The sequence below is a fragment of the Anguilla anguilla genome, chromosome 2, assembly GCF_013347855.1.
Source record: "Anguilla anguilla isolate fAngAng1 chromosome 2, fAngAng1.pri, whole genome shotgun sequence".
Classification (NCBI taxonomy): Eukaryota; Metazoa; Chordata; class Actinopteri; order Anguilliformes; family Anguillidae; genus Anguilla; species Anguilla anguilla.
In genome coordinates, this window is record NC_049202.1 from 57,764,682 (window position 1) to 57,780,565 (window position 15,884).

The 15,884-nt window shown below is 41.4% G+C and overlaps 2 long non-coding RNA genes across 2 annotated transcripts; both read right to left on the reverse strand.

The window, feature by feature from the left end:
• Window positions 1–780: 780 nt before the first annotated feature.
• LOC118219463 lies at window positions 781–9,366 on the reverse strand. The gene is made up of 2 exons (XR_004763778.1): window positions 9,094–9,366; window positions 781–1,380 (listed from the first exon to the last, which is right to left on the reverse strand). It is a non-coding gene; the product is annotated as an uncharacterized LOC118219463 (long non-coding RNA).
• A 770-nt stretch (window positions 9,367–10,136) lies between these two features.
• Window positions 10,137–15,097, reverse strand: LOC118219523. The gene is made up of 3 exons (XR_004763788.1): window positions 14,536–15,097; window positions 11,784–11,921; window positions 10,137–11,424 (listed from the first exon to the last, which is right to left on the reverse strand). It is a non-coding gene; the product is annotated as an uncharacterized LOC118219523 (long non-coding RNA).
• Between the last annotated feature and the right edge of the window lie 787 nt (window positions 15,098–15,884).

Consider the following 15,884-nt stretch of genomic DNA (forward strand, 5'->3'; position numbering starts at 1 on the left):
TTCTTTGAGCAACGATTGTTAGAGCAGTAATTATAAATATATATATGAGCAGGAACAGCAGAGTTTATGAAGCGCAGATGTGAGTATGAGAACATGTGCTTGCTGCGGCCGACCATTGGCTGTGGCAAGAGTTTCCTGACCAAACCTGCTATATATATTTCATGTGCAACGCTCATTAGTCACAAATAGTGACTATTATCACATTACCATTCAGGTGGCTACTGGTAGAATGCTTGGTGTCAGGTCAGGGTTTACTCATATGCAGTAAGTTCACCTTACGGATGCAAGATGATAGGCATTGTGTGTTGAGAGAGTATTTACATTCAAAAGCAGCAATTTCAGGATTATTGCTCAGTGTAAACTGGCTGGCCATAACAGTGTAAACTGGCCATAATGATTAGGCATGCCAGCTTGTCAATCAGGGGCAAAGTACAGATGAACATGTTGTCCAGGAAAGAGCTTTTATCTCCCGAAGTTATGGGCAACATTTAGGGGAATTTCCCATAAGAGGTAAATCATGGGGTGATCTGCACACTCCTACTAATAAAATGGCATAATAAAGTGGTTGTAACTCTCACTTTGAATGACACCCAAAACCACAGAGCAAACATTTGTTCTCCTGTGGTTGCAAAAGAATGCTTGTTCTGAAAGGGCTTAAGGAAGGATCAGGATAAACTCTCTAATTGGTTTTGAAAGCTGTGAGGTCTTTCTGTGAGACAGAGTTAACATTTCCATTCCTGTGTATTAGCGCTTTGCTGAAGGAAGTCGTACAGAAAAGGCTTGACAAATGTTTACTTTTATTATATGGAAATTATTATTATTTTGTTGTGAAACAATTTTTGTACATCAGAATGGACAGCAAGTACAATACTATTCCCATTTATGTGTACAGTTATGTTACATTATCAGCAGGTGGGGGCAGTAGAGGACTGATGGCACACCTCATAGGAAACAATGCTGGGTATAATAAATCATAAGCATGGGTGGGTCACCAGAGCAAGAAATACAAAACATCTGAATTGGTCTTCACATTCACAGAAATGCAGATTGGTTCCTTTGGTGGCAGCTCAGCAAATGTTCATGGACTGCTGCTCAGTAACTAGCACTGTCGATGAACAATGCCACGGTACCTGCGTGCATTGTTGCTATCCAGGGGACACTGCATGTGTTTACACTACTCCGTTCCTGTTGGTCTTGTTTCTGCTTGCAGCGCTGCAGCATCCATAAATCAAGGCAAAGAGCAGCAGGGCGAGAAACCCTGCCAGGAAGGCAGCTATGACAACTGCACCACCCAACGCCCAGGGTTCCACCTGCAGCCGATGCAGTGCCCACTCCCCCCAATCCAGCACTGTGCCGTCCGCACCAGGGGATGCTGGCACACTGGGTAAAGACAGAAGAGAGGAGAACACACCCATTCCCATGATTCAGTGAGAAAAAAGAAAGATAAATGCCATTTGCTACTAGCCTTCAGGCAGAGTTTATTATAAATAAATAACAACCCTAGAACATGCAGCTTTTGTCTAGAAAGATACCCTTGTTTGTTACAATTATTATAGCATAAAGTGACTAAAATCAGGGATTGTCAAAGGTACGCAATTCAAAGCATTTTTTAATTTTTTTATTTCATTTATTTAATGAAATGTTATAAAATAACCATATCATCCATGTGAAAAAATTGCCCCCTACTCAAACCAAATTTCATTTATAATTAGATTCAGATGATCAAACACAGCCAGGCTTGATTCCAGCCAGCCCTGTTGAATCTAAACCTCACTCAGATTGAGCTTTACCATCAGAGTGAGGTAGTCGGGCTTTTGGTTTGTGAGAGGAGTGGTTACACCAGGGCAGCCCAATCCTACTCCTGGAGATCTACCATCCTGTATGTTTTCATTACAACCCTAATTTGGCACAGCTGTTCTTCTGACTAGCAGCTCAACAAGATCTCTCGCTGTTCAATAAGATGTGCTTTGTTAGAGTTTGAGTGAAAACCTACTGGACAGTAGATCTCCAGGAACAGGACTGGGCAGGCCTGGATTACACCAATCAGAAATGCTTGGCGGAGAGTGGGAAGGGGGTGGAAGTGATAATGAGGAATTGAGTTAGGACAGGTAAAGGAGAGGAGTCATTTATACCAGGGTTCGGATTACGGGCGGAATTGGGGGGCTCTGACCCTCCTAATTAAGACTTGGACCCCCCCAAAAAAGTTAAAAACAACAGCTCGGGGGTGTCAAAATATTTATATATCCTTCTTACCTGTAATCGTAAATATTACAATATATTTCCCATCAGTGGCGTCACTAGGGACCAACCCTAGTGACGCCATTGATGGGAAACATATTGTCGAACCCTGATTTATACAAAATTCAAAGAAGAATGGAATGGACTATTAGTGCTGGAAGGAATAGGAGGGCAGAAGTTACTATATCAAGACTGAGATTTGGTCATACAGGTTTAAACAGTACACTGTTTTTTAATTAAAAAACATAATAGTGGTAGCTGTGATTACAAAATTTGTAAAGTACACTCCAGAGACAAATACAAATTTTTAAAAAAAATCAGGTTAGATGTCAGAGATATTATGTAAAGGACTTCACATGATCAGTGCTTCGGGGAAATATTTCAATTTTTGTATAATACAGGATTGGCTAAAATAATTAAACTATTAAAACTCGCGTACTAGGGCATTAAGTATGAGTAAAGTAACGATGTGTACCCACACTCCATTCCAGAAGGTGGCGGTAATGCACCACAAGATATAATGAAACCATCATTAAACATCTGAAGAAATATAGGAATGGAGAGCAGTGCAGTGCAAGACGAGCAGAAAGCGCAGAGAGCAGTAGCGAATGTAGGCAAAGCCGCGAACCTCGTCCTAAGGAAATGCGGGTGCTCAACGAAGGTTATTTTAAAATTTAAGGATACTGGTGGTGGGCCGAGTAAGTTAACTTAAACTCGTTGAAGCTACCTGATACTGTACGTTAAGAGATTGGGGACAGCCTTTATGCAAGATCTGTCGATATGTAAATGACAGTATGCTCCTCTCTTGTAAATCGCCTGCCCAGAAAGACAAGGATTTTACTACGGATCGCGACGCTTGGGGAATTGCCATGTAGAGAGGCAGGCACTTGGGGAAAAGCAGGGGGTTAAATTAGTAATTTACGGGGTATCCAGGACATAAGGAAGTTTGAATTGAGACAAAATATTAAGATTCTGGAGGAGCTAAGTGCTAATAGAGCGACCAAAAACTTAATCTTATGACCAGTCAAATGAGTGGGGTGTACTGACTCTCAAGGATTGCAGGCCTGGAAGATAGGATCCCAGACGCCGGTATGGGCCAAGGCACCAGTGGTGCCGGATGACTCCTTTTGATGAAGAAGATAGACTTTCTGGTATTAGATGTAATATATGGTGCGACAGTGACAAAAACCAGGTCTGACCTGTAAGTCGATAATGTATCCCTGGAATCTATTTTTAGTATTCTAAAGGAGGCAGAGATGCAGCTACTGGCTTCTTCAGACAGTATGAAAACAAGGTGTATGGTTTTGTCCCCAAATATGGAGTCATACTTGATGAAAGACTCTGGAATAATTGTGTTTTAATTACTGGTGACTTGGAAGGCGCTGGTGTGGTTAGAAGATATGTGGCCAGTTCAAGCAGTGATCTTCTCAGACACAGCATGTATTAGAAACAATGGTTCATGTAATTTCACACTGTAAATTGGTAAGGAAAAGGAGAGAGTTCTTTGGGGTATTGACAGAGTGGTGTAACCACTTTCTCTTGAGAACCATCCTGGGTCCAGCACAACGGCAGAAAGATGTATAGTTAGTCTTGGCCTTTTTGTCCTCCACTAGATTACAGGGTGTAATGCACAGTTTCTGTTGTTTGCAGGGTGAAATATTGCTGTCTAGTGGATGGCAGTAATACGCTTCGCGTCATTCAATCTGCTATTAAAATCCAAAAAGAAGAAGAGCGAAGTGGTCACCACAAAGGTTGTACAAGCACACTCTGCCACAATCAAAGGAAATTCCAGAAGAGATGAGAAAAAAAGCTGTTGAAATACATAAGTCTGGAAAGGGTTATAAAGCCATTTCTAAGGCTCTGGGACTCCACCGAACCACAGTAAGAGCCATTATCTCCGAATGGAAAATGCTTGAAACAGTGGAGAATCTTCCCAGGAGTGGCAGGCCTGCCAAAATTTCTCCAAGGGTGCAGCAACAACTCATCCAGGAAGTCACAAAAGATCCAAGCAGAACATCCAAAGAACTGCAGGCTTCTCTAGCCTCTGCTAAGATCAGTGTGCATGACTCCACAATAAGAAAGAGACTGGGTAAAAATGGGTTTTCGTGGGTGAATAGCAAGGGGGAAACCACTATTAAGCAAGAGAAGCAATAATGCTTGTTTCACATTTGCCATAAAGCACTTGGATGATCCCCAAGCCTTTTGGGATAATGTTCTATGGACCGATTAGTCAAAAGTGGAGCTTTTTGGATGACGTTGGTTCCTGAGATGAAGAACAAATTCTTCGCTCAAACTTTCATGTCCACCTTGCTATAGGGAATGTGGGGGAGCACGGAGGATAGGGACGCATGTGCATTTAATTTAAATGTTTGAAATGCACATACTCCAGTTCGTAACGAAATGATTTAATCAACAACTCTGTACTTTCTTCTTAGTTGTGTCTGGGGCGTTCCTGCAGAGGAAAAGAACTGAAAAGAAATGATTATTATTAAAGGTTAAAGCTAGAGACTCTCCTTAACGTGCTGGAACTCAGTAGGTAAAGGGTTGTGCACTGTCATCACAGATTTAATTAGGTATTATGCGGAATGTAGTTTCCAATTGTTTGAGACAAAAAGGAGTGTTCTTTTAGAGATTGTTTATTTTATCTTGCAACTGTGATTAAAGAAGAAGAGAACATAGTGTTGAAAATGTATATATTGTCAATATACAATGAGCTCCATAACGTTTTGGGGACACACTTTTTTTTTCTTGATTTGGTTCGGTACTTCACAATTTTACATTTTGTAATCAACAGTTCACATGTAGTTAAAGAGCAGTTTTTACTAAAGGGCATTTTTATACATTTTTGGTTCACCATGTAGAAATTGCAGGATTTTTTATACATAGTCCATGCGACAGCCAATCAGCAGTGAGACCTTGCATCTTCCATGTGATTGATAAAAAACATATCACATGATCACATGGTAGCTGTATGAGCTTGCTGCTGATTGGCTGTCTTATCAACACCCAATGGATAACGGTCTTTAGGTTTTTTCGCAGGACGCATTTCAGGAATCCTCTGGAATGTGGCTGTTTACTACCGCATTAGGTATAAGTAAAGAGGAAAAGAAAGGCAATACACATCCTTTGCACGCAATGACCACTTAAAGTCTGTGACCCATAGACATCGCCAGGTGCTGAGTATCTTCTCTGGTGATGCTCTGACAGGCCTGTGCTCCAGCCATCTTCAGCTTCTGCTTCTTTCGGGAGTTGCCTTAAGGTTTCTCTTCAGCATGTTTTCAATTGAATTCAGATCAGGGGACTGACTTGGCCACAATGGCCAGTCAAGATTTTTACAGTTTTGTCTTTGTTGCTTTAGCAACCTATTGTATAGTGGTAAGATGAAGCGCCACCCATAAGTTTGAAGGCATTTGGTTGAACTTCAGCAGATGAGATGCTTCTGTGCACTGCTGCTATCAGCAGTTACATCAGTGAAAATAAGTGAGCCAGCACCTGTGGCAACCATACATACCCAAACCATAACACCCCCACAACTATATTTCACAGATGAGACGGGGTGCTTTGGATCTTGGGCAGTTCCTTTTGGCCTCTGCGAGTTATTCTTGGCCTTATCTGTCCACAAGACCTTTTTTCCAGAACTCTGCAGACTTTTATAATACTTTTTTGCTAACTGTAATCCTGTCCATCCTGTTCTTGTGCCTAACTAGTGGTTTGCATCTTGCAATGTAGGCTCTGTAGTTTTGTTCTTAAAGTTTTCAGTAGTCACCAATGCATCCATGCCTGCCTCCTGAAGAGTATTTCTGATCTGTCAGACAGGTGTCTGGGGGTTTTTCTTCATTATGGGTAGAATTGGTATTGAACTGTAGAGGTTTTCCTTGGCCTAACTGGCCCTTTGTAATTACTGAGCTCACTAGTGCGCTCTTTCTTCTTAATGATGTTCCAAACAGTTGATATTGGTAAGCCTAAGGATTGGCTTATGTTTCTGACTGTTTTTTTCTTCTTATTTCTAGGCAAATCAGAGAAACAAAAATATGTTTGTGTCCCAAACATTATGGAGCTCACTGTATATGCAAATGTAGAGAATTTCCAGTTTATTGAATTTGATAGTTTTTTATTATTGTAACTAGGGATCAGATTAGTTCAGTGATGAGGTAACGCTACTAAAGGGTCTAAGTTACCCTCATTCTGGGAGCAGGCTGTGTAATGAACCATTGTGAAGCTTTTGATTATGGTGGTGGTTGGGTGATGGTGTGGGGACGCTTTGCTGCATCGGGACCTGGCTGGTTTTTCATTACTGAAGGAACAATGAATTCTGCTCTGTACCAGAAACCTTTTAAGGAAAATGTCCGGTCATCATTCCATGAGCTTTAGCTGAAGTGTAATAAATGGTTGAAATGAAACAAAATGGACGTTTTGGAGTACCTTAGTCAAAGTCCTGACCTGAACCTAATAGCGCTGTTGTGGCAGTACCAGAAACAAGCAGTCCATACTCAAAAACCTACCAATTTGTCTGAATTAAAGCTGTTCTGCAATGAAAAGTGGCCTAAAATTCCTCCGCAAAAATTTGAAAGACTATAAATTTATAGAAAGTGTTTGGTTACAATTATTGCTGCTAAATGTAGTGCAATTTGTTACATTTAAGGGGGCAATTACCTTTTTCAGATGGGCGATATGCACATATGATAACTTTTTTCATGAATTGAATGAAAATCATTTTTGTAATGTTTTGTGTTTACTGCTTCCCTTTCAAACCGCCTGTTTTGAAGACATACAGTGAGCTTAGGACAGTGAGCTTGATTTGGATCTTTACTCTGCAATTTTTTATTTTTAATCAAATAATTCACATGATGTTAAAGGCATACTATGCAGGATTTTTTTAGCCTGTGTTTACAATCAAAGAAGTCTCCTCCTCCGGTACTACTGGTAAATTTCTCCCATCAATTGCTCAAACCGGACATTATGCTACATTGTCTGGTCAGGACCACAAACCGGTCATGTACTAATAATTAGTAAATTAGACATTAGAGTTTTATGCGCTTCACTCGTCTCCTCCAGTGTTGGAGGGTTTCCAGGGCGCGGAGGAGACAAGGTGGTATTGGAGGAAAGGAAGATATATTTTTAGAGTATTGGGATGCCTCTGTACAGATAACGCTTACTTATTGGTTCAACAGTGAACAAGCCAGTTCCATGTCGCTTTTCATCCCCTTGGCAAACTTCTGCTGATGGCACCAAGGAAAAGCAATTCCAAGGTTACTCTAGTTCTTGAACAAGCCCTGTTGGCTTGTGTTTTTGCTTTGCTGTATCTGGGCTATTACAGCGGATAGCTAGCTACAGCAACAAATACTTCTTTGAAATCTGATCCCAAATCACAGGCTTTGTAGCCACACCCACCCCTCCCAAAACAGAAAAGAGTGCCATGCCCAGAAACGTCCTGAACATAAATTAGAACAACAAGTACAGCTAAAGGTACACAAATTTGGCAAAACTGCGTGAAGACAGATGCCAGTGCATTATAGATATGCCTTCCCATGATTATTTTATTATATTTTCAAGTAAAAATTCACCATAGTATGTCTTTAAAGTACAGATTCTTGGTTTTTATTAGATTGTAAATTTGTATATTTTGATTTCACCATATATAAATTATAGGACTTTTTATACATAGTCCCCCCCATTTCAGGGCACTATAATGTTTGGGACAAATAGCTTCACAGGTGTTTCTGATACTGTTTCTGTGTTTCAGTATCTAGTCTTGATTTGAGGCTTTTGATTTCCTTTGGAGTCTGCTATTGGTCTTTCTCAACATGAGGACCAGAGCTGTGGCCTAGTTGGCCAAGGAAGACCCACAGTTGATGACTGAAAAACTCTCACCATAATGAATAAATACCCCCAAACACCTGTCCAACCGATCCAGAAACACTCTTCAGGAGGCAGGTGTGGCTGCGTCACTGATTACCGTCCACAGATGACTTTGCAAACAGAACTACAGAGCTACACTGCAAGACGCAAACCACCGGTAGGCCACAAAAACAGGGTGGTCAGGTTACACATTGCTAAGAAGAACCTAAACGGGCCTGCAGAGTTCTGGATAAAGGTATTGTGGGCAGATGAGACCAGGATGGACTTGTATCAGAGTGATGGCAGAACAAACTGTGGAGAACAAAGAACCACTCAAGATCCAGTGTACACCCCTCATATACATTTGGATACATGGTGAATCCAAATGTATAAAAATACCCTTAAATAAAAGCTGAGAATGTGTACTTTTTATATGAATTGTTTGATTACAAATTGATAATTGTGAGATACAGAGCCAAATTAAGAAATATGTCTTTGTCCCAAACATTATTGAGCTCACTGTATAGTATTTATACTGCCACACCTGCAGGTTATTTGGGTGATTTTTGTTGTTTTAAGTCTCTTAATATAGTGCTGGGTAAAACAAAAAGGCAGACCATCTTTTTTTCCTCTGTGCTTACTGATCTCCTTCTTGATATATGCTGGTGAACTAAGCAATTCTGACCTTTGGACATTGATAAGTGAATTGTCTCTTTTTTAAAAATCTGATTAGCCATGTTGCCATTGTATTGCTATGGTAACAGAATTCATGATTGAAAGTGGAAAAATATAGGACTAGGCAAATGCAAGAAAACCGAAATGATCGACTGAATAAAGTCTGCTGCTTTACTTTTATATTCTTATGTGTTTTCGTTAAGCAGACAAGAAGTGATAGCAGAGCAAAGGTATGGTTCTAACTGCAGATTCCTAAAGATCCTTTGACCAAAATGAACAAACTTTGTATTTCTGTTTTTGTTAAAGTTAAATATTAAACCAGGTGCTTGCTCAGGTACTCACCTCTCTATGGCCATGTCAGTCTGCCGTGTGACTGCTGTGCTATTGTATATGAGGAAGAGGAGAACAGCGGTGGCTGGCTGTGCGGTGCAGTACTTTCTGTCTGGCTCAATGAGTTGCATACATTGTTCTCTTTGGCTGCCCTGGTAATGCTGAAAAGGCTGTTTTGTCCAGGATTTCCACAGTCGCGCTGCTGGATCTGGTTCTGTGCGCTTGTTCGGTGTCTGTTCTTACTGTGAGTGTTTCAGTTGTGCGCCAGGAATGGGGACTTTGAGTTAATGTTTACTGATAACATTGACACAGTCGTAGGTGAGGCCTGGCTGTTTTTCTTAGCCTAATCATGGCGGTGGCAGACACACAGTTCATACTCCACTTTTTCCTTTTGCAGAAAGCAGAGAATGTTATCCAAAACTGTTTGTGTTATAGGTGTGGCTTTGTCTGCATATTCAGCAATGCAATGATCTGAGCCTGGTCAGGGTTGTTCAAAAGTGGTTGTATGGGATTGTATGGGATCATATTTTTTGTGGTAATATCTTACCTTAAATATCTGATGAGAAAGGTAAAAAATATCAAATGTAATATTTTACAAGTATAGTTTTTAATTTAATATGAAAGAAGATGCCAAACACACTTCAAGCCAGCTAAATAAAAGAGGACTGGATAGCTGCTCAACAACCAGGACGGTCAAACTAGAGGAAAACATTAGTTACCTGGACACTTCATAGGGACTGGCCCAAAATAAGGAACATTGTGGTAACTCATTTCGGGCCTGTCATCTAGTTTCGAGCCTGTCCTCTAGTTTGACCATTTTTTTACTAAAGTTTTTAATTCAACTTTGTCAAATGAAGATAATCATGTGCATTTATAAATGTGTAGACGATGTAAAAGGCTTGTGTTCAATATACCACAATAATATATGCACATTATATGGGCTATGTGAATATGTGAAAACAATCATTTATATAGATATACAGTATGCTATATTTATATAATTTATAAATATAGAATACATGAATAAGATCAGTATAATAAAGCATTTGTTGTTAAAGTAAAACTTTATTTGCACTTAGTAAACACAATGTAAAGCTAGGCCAATGTACATTAACATGACGAAGAATATACGCGCGTGCACATGATATACAAAAATAAAACACAGTATGTACTGTAAGAGATGATATCATCTTAGACAAGCAGATATTGAAAAACTAGCACTATACACTCAATACTGTACAGAGGACCAGGGGAAGTCCAGTCCTGCCTCTTTGTTAAAAATAGTAAAAGTGCAGTGTGTGGCATAACCAGGACATATGTTAACTTCAGTTGAACAGAAATAGTCTTGGCATTTTGCTGGTGTAAGTCATTATCCCAGTTGATGTGGTGCCTGTTAACTGCATCTTAATTTTCTTGTGAAGAATTGTTGCTTGTTCCCTTTTTCTGAAGCTGGACCTTTAGTTTTCCCTTTCTGCCCTAGTCTGTTTTCTGTGAACTTCCCTGATTGTGTCTAATATTTGGCAGCATATGCGATAGCAGGAATTTTTTTGGGCGTCAGAATCCTTCACGTAAAGCTATTTATGAGGCAGTTTTATTATCATTTATTTATAGAAGTTGGCAGTTACGTGTCTGTGGAGTTAAGTGTACGTCAAAAGTTCCTGAGCTGTTATTTAAACTATGTACAGCAGAGGGCAGCACTGTCCATGATTCAGTATTTTCCTCAAAACAAAATCATTCAGTTTCGTTTAAAGTGTCGCATTACAACTGAGAGAGACTTTTCATACAGAAATGCAAACAGACATACAGTTATGGGCTGAAAGTGAAATATTTTGACCCTGTGTCCTTCCAAAATTTTAAAGCATATTGGACCGCATTGCTAATCATTTTATGGCAGATTGTGTGTCAGTTATATGTACATATCTTTTAGTGTTCTACCAACCAGGCAACAGTCCAGCTGGTTTCCTCCCTCTCAGGCAATACAGAGGTGCATTTTGGCATTCTCTCCTGTGCACAGAATGTCTGTGTGTTTTCAGGGAGGTGGCTGCAGCAGTTCAATACTACCGAAGAGATAACTGTAGAATTCCTTGGTGCCTCTCTTGCTGTAATGTACTAAATGGACTCCAGCCACAATTACCTCACTCTCTTGTGCACGTAGGCACGCACGCACGCACTCTCCCACACACACACACACACACACAGGTCAGATTGGCTCAGCTCTGTGTCCTCCTTCCAAGGTGAGGGCTCCTTGTCCTCAGAGTGGCTCTACACGGGAGGCCTGGTACTTCTGCTTGCCGCAGCAGCAGCAGTGTATACATGTCATCACAACCAAGAGCAGGAAGGTGACTGCAATAGAACATAACAGAGTGTTTCACTGTACAGTATTAAAGTGTTTTATTTGATGTTTAACAGCAGTATTTAAGAATAACAGTTTTGGGAATTTTCCCCCTCCTCTTGGCGAAAAGTTTTGGCATTTATTTGGCTCAACCCAAACATGAGTGATTTTGAGGATTACATGATCCAGTTATGACACAAACCCACTGAGGGGCTCAGGGCATGCGCTGGTGTGTTGTGTGGAAAAACCTCAGGGATGGTGCCCATGAATAAACCTTACGACCAGACTGTCATGTGACTCACAGGTATTCAGCAGCAATATGACTCTCTTTGATGTCCACCTCCCCTCTGGCCCTCCCACCCCAACTCACCAATGAAGATTATGATGACAAGGAACGCTCCCAAATCCAGGGGGTTGGCATTAGGTAGGCCCTGCAGCTTGGCCCACGCTTTGTTAAGCATGCCCAACACTTCCTCCCTGGCATCCATGCTGAGCAACACCTAAGCCACTGTTGGACACAGACAACAGCGATCAAGTCTCTGCTCTCCTGTTTTCCTGTGTGACTGGTGCTTTTAGGTACAGATGAGTAACATCAGGCCTCTGTTCAACTGTCTGCTCTTATCTTGTGCCTGCCCTGGAAGCAGATAAAGACATATAGGCTTGGATTCAATCAAACCTATCTGTGGCTTTGACAATGCACATTTAAATTCAACAGTTTGTTTTTTTTCCTTCAGAAACTCTGATGAATGAGTTTAGCAATCGCTAAAATTATTTTTTTAAATGTTGTTTATGTTCGAAAAGTTATTTATGAATAGATCAATATCTTGTTTATGAATCAAACTCAAGGACAGATGTTGACTGAATCCAGTCCATATACCCTTCTCTGGCTAAAGGCATTTCCCTTAATTTTTTTTAATTTGCTCGTTTTGCCTCTGAAACATGGCATGTACGGGAAAAAATTAACAAATATGTCCATCTCCATGGCATTTTCAGACAGTGGAAGACATTCATATTAGAGCAGCTTTAGCATGCTCGCCTTTGAGTACTGCCAGCTGGGTTTGAATGATGAAACTTGAAATGCATCCAACTGCTCACAACAGGAGTCTACCACCCATTCCCAGATCTGAAAGAAGCCCAGTCTTTATTGTCTGGGGCACCACATGGCTCACACTACACGGGATGTTTTGCACTCACTGGTACCTTACCTAAGGTAAACTGCCTGTTTGTGGCCGCACACTATTGCACAAGAGCAAACATTGATATTTGACACAGCAAATGTACATAATGTCTCAGATTCTGTATGCTTGCTTCCTGAAGTCAGCTGTATCACAGTAGAAGTGAGACTTGATAAATGGAACAATTATCACAGCAGTTGGACTTTTAAACTTTTAATTAATTTTTTATGTATCTCTTTTTATGCATTTGAAATTTTAAATGCTAATATATGTTTTGATTTTTTAAATTCTGCATCACATTCGGTTTTCTAAAAACTGTGAGCATGAACTCAAGTTAAAGTCAGTTAAAGTCAGATGGTGTGCGAGACCTGAGTACTGGCTTGCCGGAGGACATGCCGGAGTGTGTATGTAAAAGTTTTGAAAGACTGGCTAGACGACATACAACTGTTGGTGTGTGCGTGTATCTGTGCACATGCGCACTGTGTGGGGTGTGTTAGATGAAAGGCTCTCACAGAGGCACTGAGGGAGCCTCAGCTTAGATATATAGTGTGCTTCAAAAATAATTCATGCAGCAGAGCTGTGCTTGTTCAGTCTGTAACGTACTGTAGCCTTATTATAAACCTGGCCGACTATTTCAGGATTGGCATTTCAGTGAGCCCCGTCATTGCGGCAGCTGTGAAGTGACTGCTGTCGGTCTGTGTGAGTAACACAGTGGGTAGACCACTGGTGGCTAGTTTACCGTGGACACCCACTGATCAGCACAGATGCCATTGATGTTCTAGTTCTTCTTCTAGTGATGTAAATCAGATGCCCACATCCGGTTCTAGGAGTCTCTGCGTATTAGTCTGAAGTCCCTATTATTCTGTTCTCTGTCCTCAGGAACATTAGCAAGCGCACACACAGCAGTGCAGTGAAGGCTGTGTAGTAGCCAGCAGGGTTTCGTACCCCTTGCCCTGAGGCAGTGACCCTTATGCCTCAGACCTGGGCTTGCAGGTGGGTGAGAGAGGCTTCTGGTGCCGCAATGTGACATGTTGGGGTGGGAATGTTTGAGGTATCTGGAATGAACACTGGAATACTTTCATGTTTTCTCTTGTCAGTTTACTCTTGTTTAAAAAAATTAATTAAAAATAAAAAAAACGCCAACAGAAACATTGTTTTGATAAAGTTCCAATGACATATGGTGGATAATGTGCTTTGGTTGTTACCTGTTTAGAGCTTAGACTTGTGTCTCCCTTCACAACTCATACAAAGCTGTCTTGGAGTATTTTTTCATGTGCACTCTGAAGTGGTTGAGTGTGTGTGTGTGTGTGTGTGTGTATGTGTAATACCATGAATGCATGGTTATGTGAAACTGTGTGTGTGTGTGATACTGTGAATACATGGTTATCTGCAAGTGTTTGTGTGTGTGTTTGTGTGATTGCATTGAATGGATGGTGTGTGTGTGTGTGTGTGTGTGTGTGTGTGTGCGTGCGTGTTCAAGAAGGGACCTGGCCATGTAGTCTCTTCAGATAAATGTCACAGTGGTGTTCCACAGATTAAAGCTATGTCTGAGCCACCAGCCAGGGCAACTGAGGAATGCCTGGCCTCTGTTTTTTTCTCCCTCTCCCTCCCTCTATCTGTGTCCTTCTCTGTCCCTTTATTATTCAGAGAGAGAGAGTGCAAACCCTGAAGGCAGAAATGTACAAATCTCGCATGCTCTTTCACTTACACCAAACATTTTTCAAATTGTTTTAAAGTGTTTTCTATTACCCCAATACACACACAGACACACATGCTCTGTCCCTTTTAATCTACAGTGCTCTCTGTCTCCAATCTATTCCAAGTCTTTCATTAGCATCAAGCTGACATTTCCAACACTGCTTCAAGAGATTGCGCAACACATATTGAGTACAACCAGCCAAAACAGAGCTGGTAGGAAAAATTGAAAAACTTTAAATCACTTCTTACCTGTGGGAATTTGTGCCAGTTTTCTGTGGTTTTTTTGGAGAAAGATGTTAAAGTTAGCAGTAAGCCAGCTGTGAAAGTTTCCCTCGGTGCAGGTTTGGACTTGTTCTGCTCTTAGTGGTCAGCAGTCAAGTCTCACGGACAAAACATCCCATTGGCTCTGCAAGAGCTGCGATCAGTTCAGCTTGTTTTTTGTTTGTTTGTTTGTCTTTAAGGAAGACCTTCCTGCTTGGTTTCTCTCAGTGTCACTCTCTGCGGTCTTTTATGTTTTCAGGTCTTCATTTGATCAGCTTCTCTCACTTCTGAGCAAGACTGGAGCACATTCTTACAGCTGGTTTGTGTTGTGCTAGAGTTTGTTGTGCTCTTTTCTGTGCTGTCTACTGAAGAGAAAGTCTTCTGGCCTTGTTTTACTTCTTAGGATTTCCTTGCACTCCTCTTCTGTGTATTGCTCTGTCTCTTTTTGTCTACAGCTCCCTCTCTCTCTCTCTCTCTCTCTCTCTCTCTCTGTCTCTCCCCTTCTCTCTCTCTCAGCCAGCTGCTCCTGACGGTCTGCCTCCTTTTTTTGTTTCTGGTCACCGTGGAGACTGGGTTTCCTTTTACAGCAGGGTCCAGGAAAGGGGGGGAGGGGGGGGGGGTGCGAGTTCGTGTATATGTGTGCCTTGGAGTGCTTTGGAGGTGGCCGGTTGATCTGCTTCTCTGCCAGCTAGCACTGTGACGTTCCTCTGTGTGTATACTAGTATCTGTGTGTGGAGAGAAAGTTGTTAGCCACTTCTCACATACACCTTTGCCCAATATTGGTATATGATCACTTTAGGCAGGAGGGTGTGGATGGCGGACGGTCAACCACAACTGGAACAAAGCAAAAAATAAATGTGAGATTAAAACTGTTACGTTGATGTTTTCAATAAAAAGCACTGCCAAGATCAAATCAAATTGTATTTATCTAGTACATTTCACAAACAATTACGCTTCACACACAATCACAATACGCTTCACAGACATCCCTTGCCTAAATCCCCACAGGAGCTAGCCTAAGGCAACATTTGGAAGGAAAAACTCCCTGGTAACAGATAGAAAGAACCCATCCTCCTCTGGTCGTCTCAGGGTGTAGATTTAAATGACCAACGTGGTCAATCAGTAAATGTTCACGTTAATAAAAATTAGTGGCAGCTAGGTGACAATCCTAAGGTGGCAGCACAGATGATGGTGGCCGGGTGGCGATGGTGGGGAGCAGCCGGTGGCGACGGGAGCGGGCAGGGTGGAGGCGGTGATGAAAGAGGGGCCGAACCGCACCGGTGGGGGAGTCCAGACGACAACATTCTCAGGATTTGGGGCAAGAGCCCTGCCGGCAG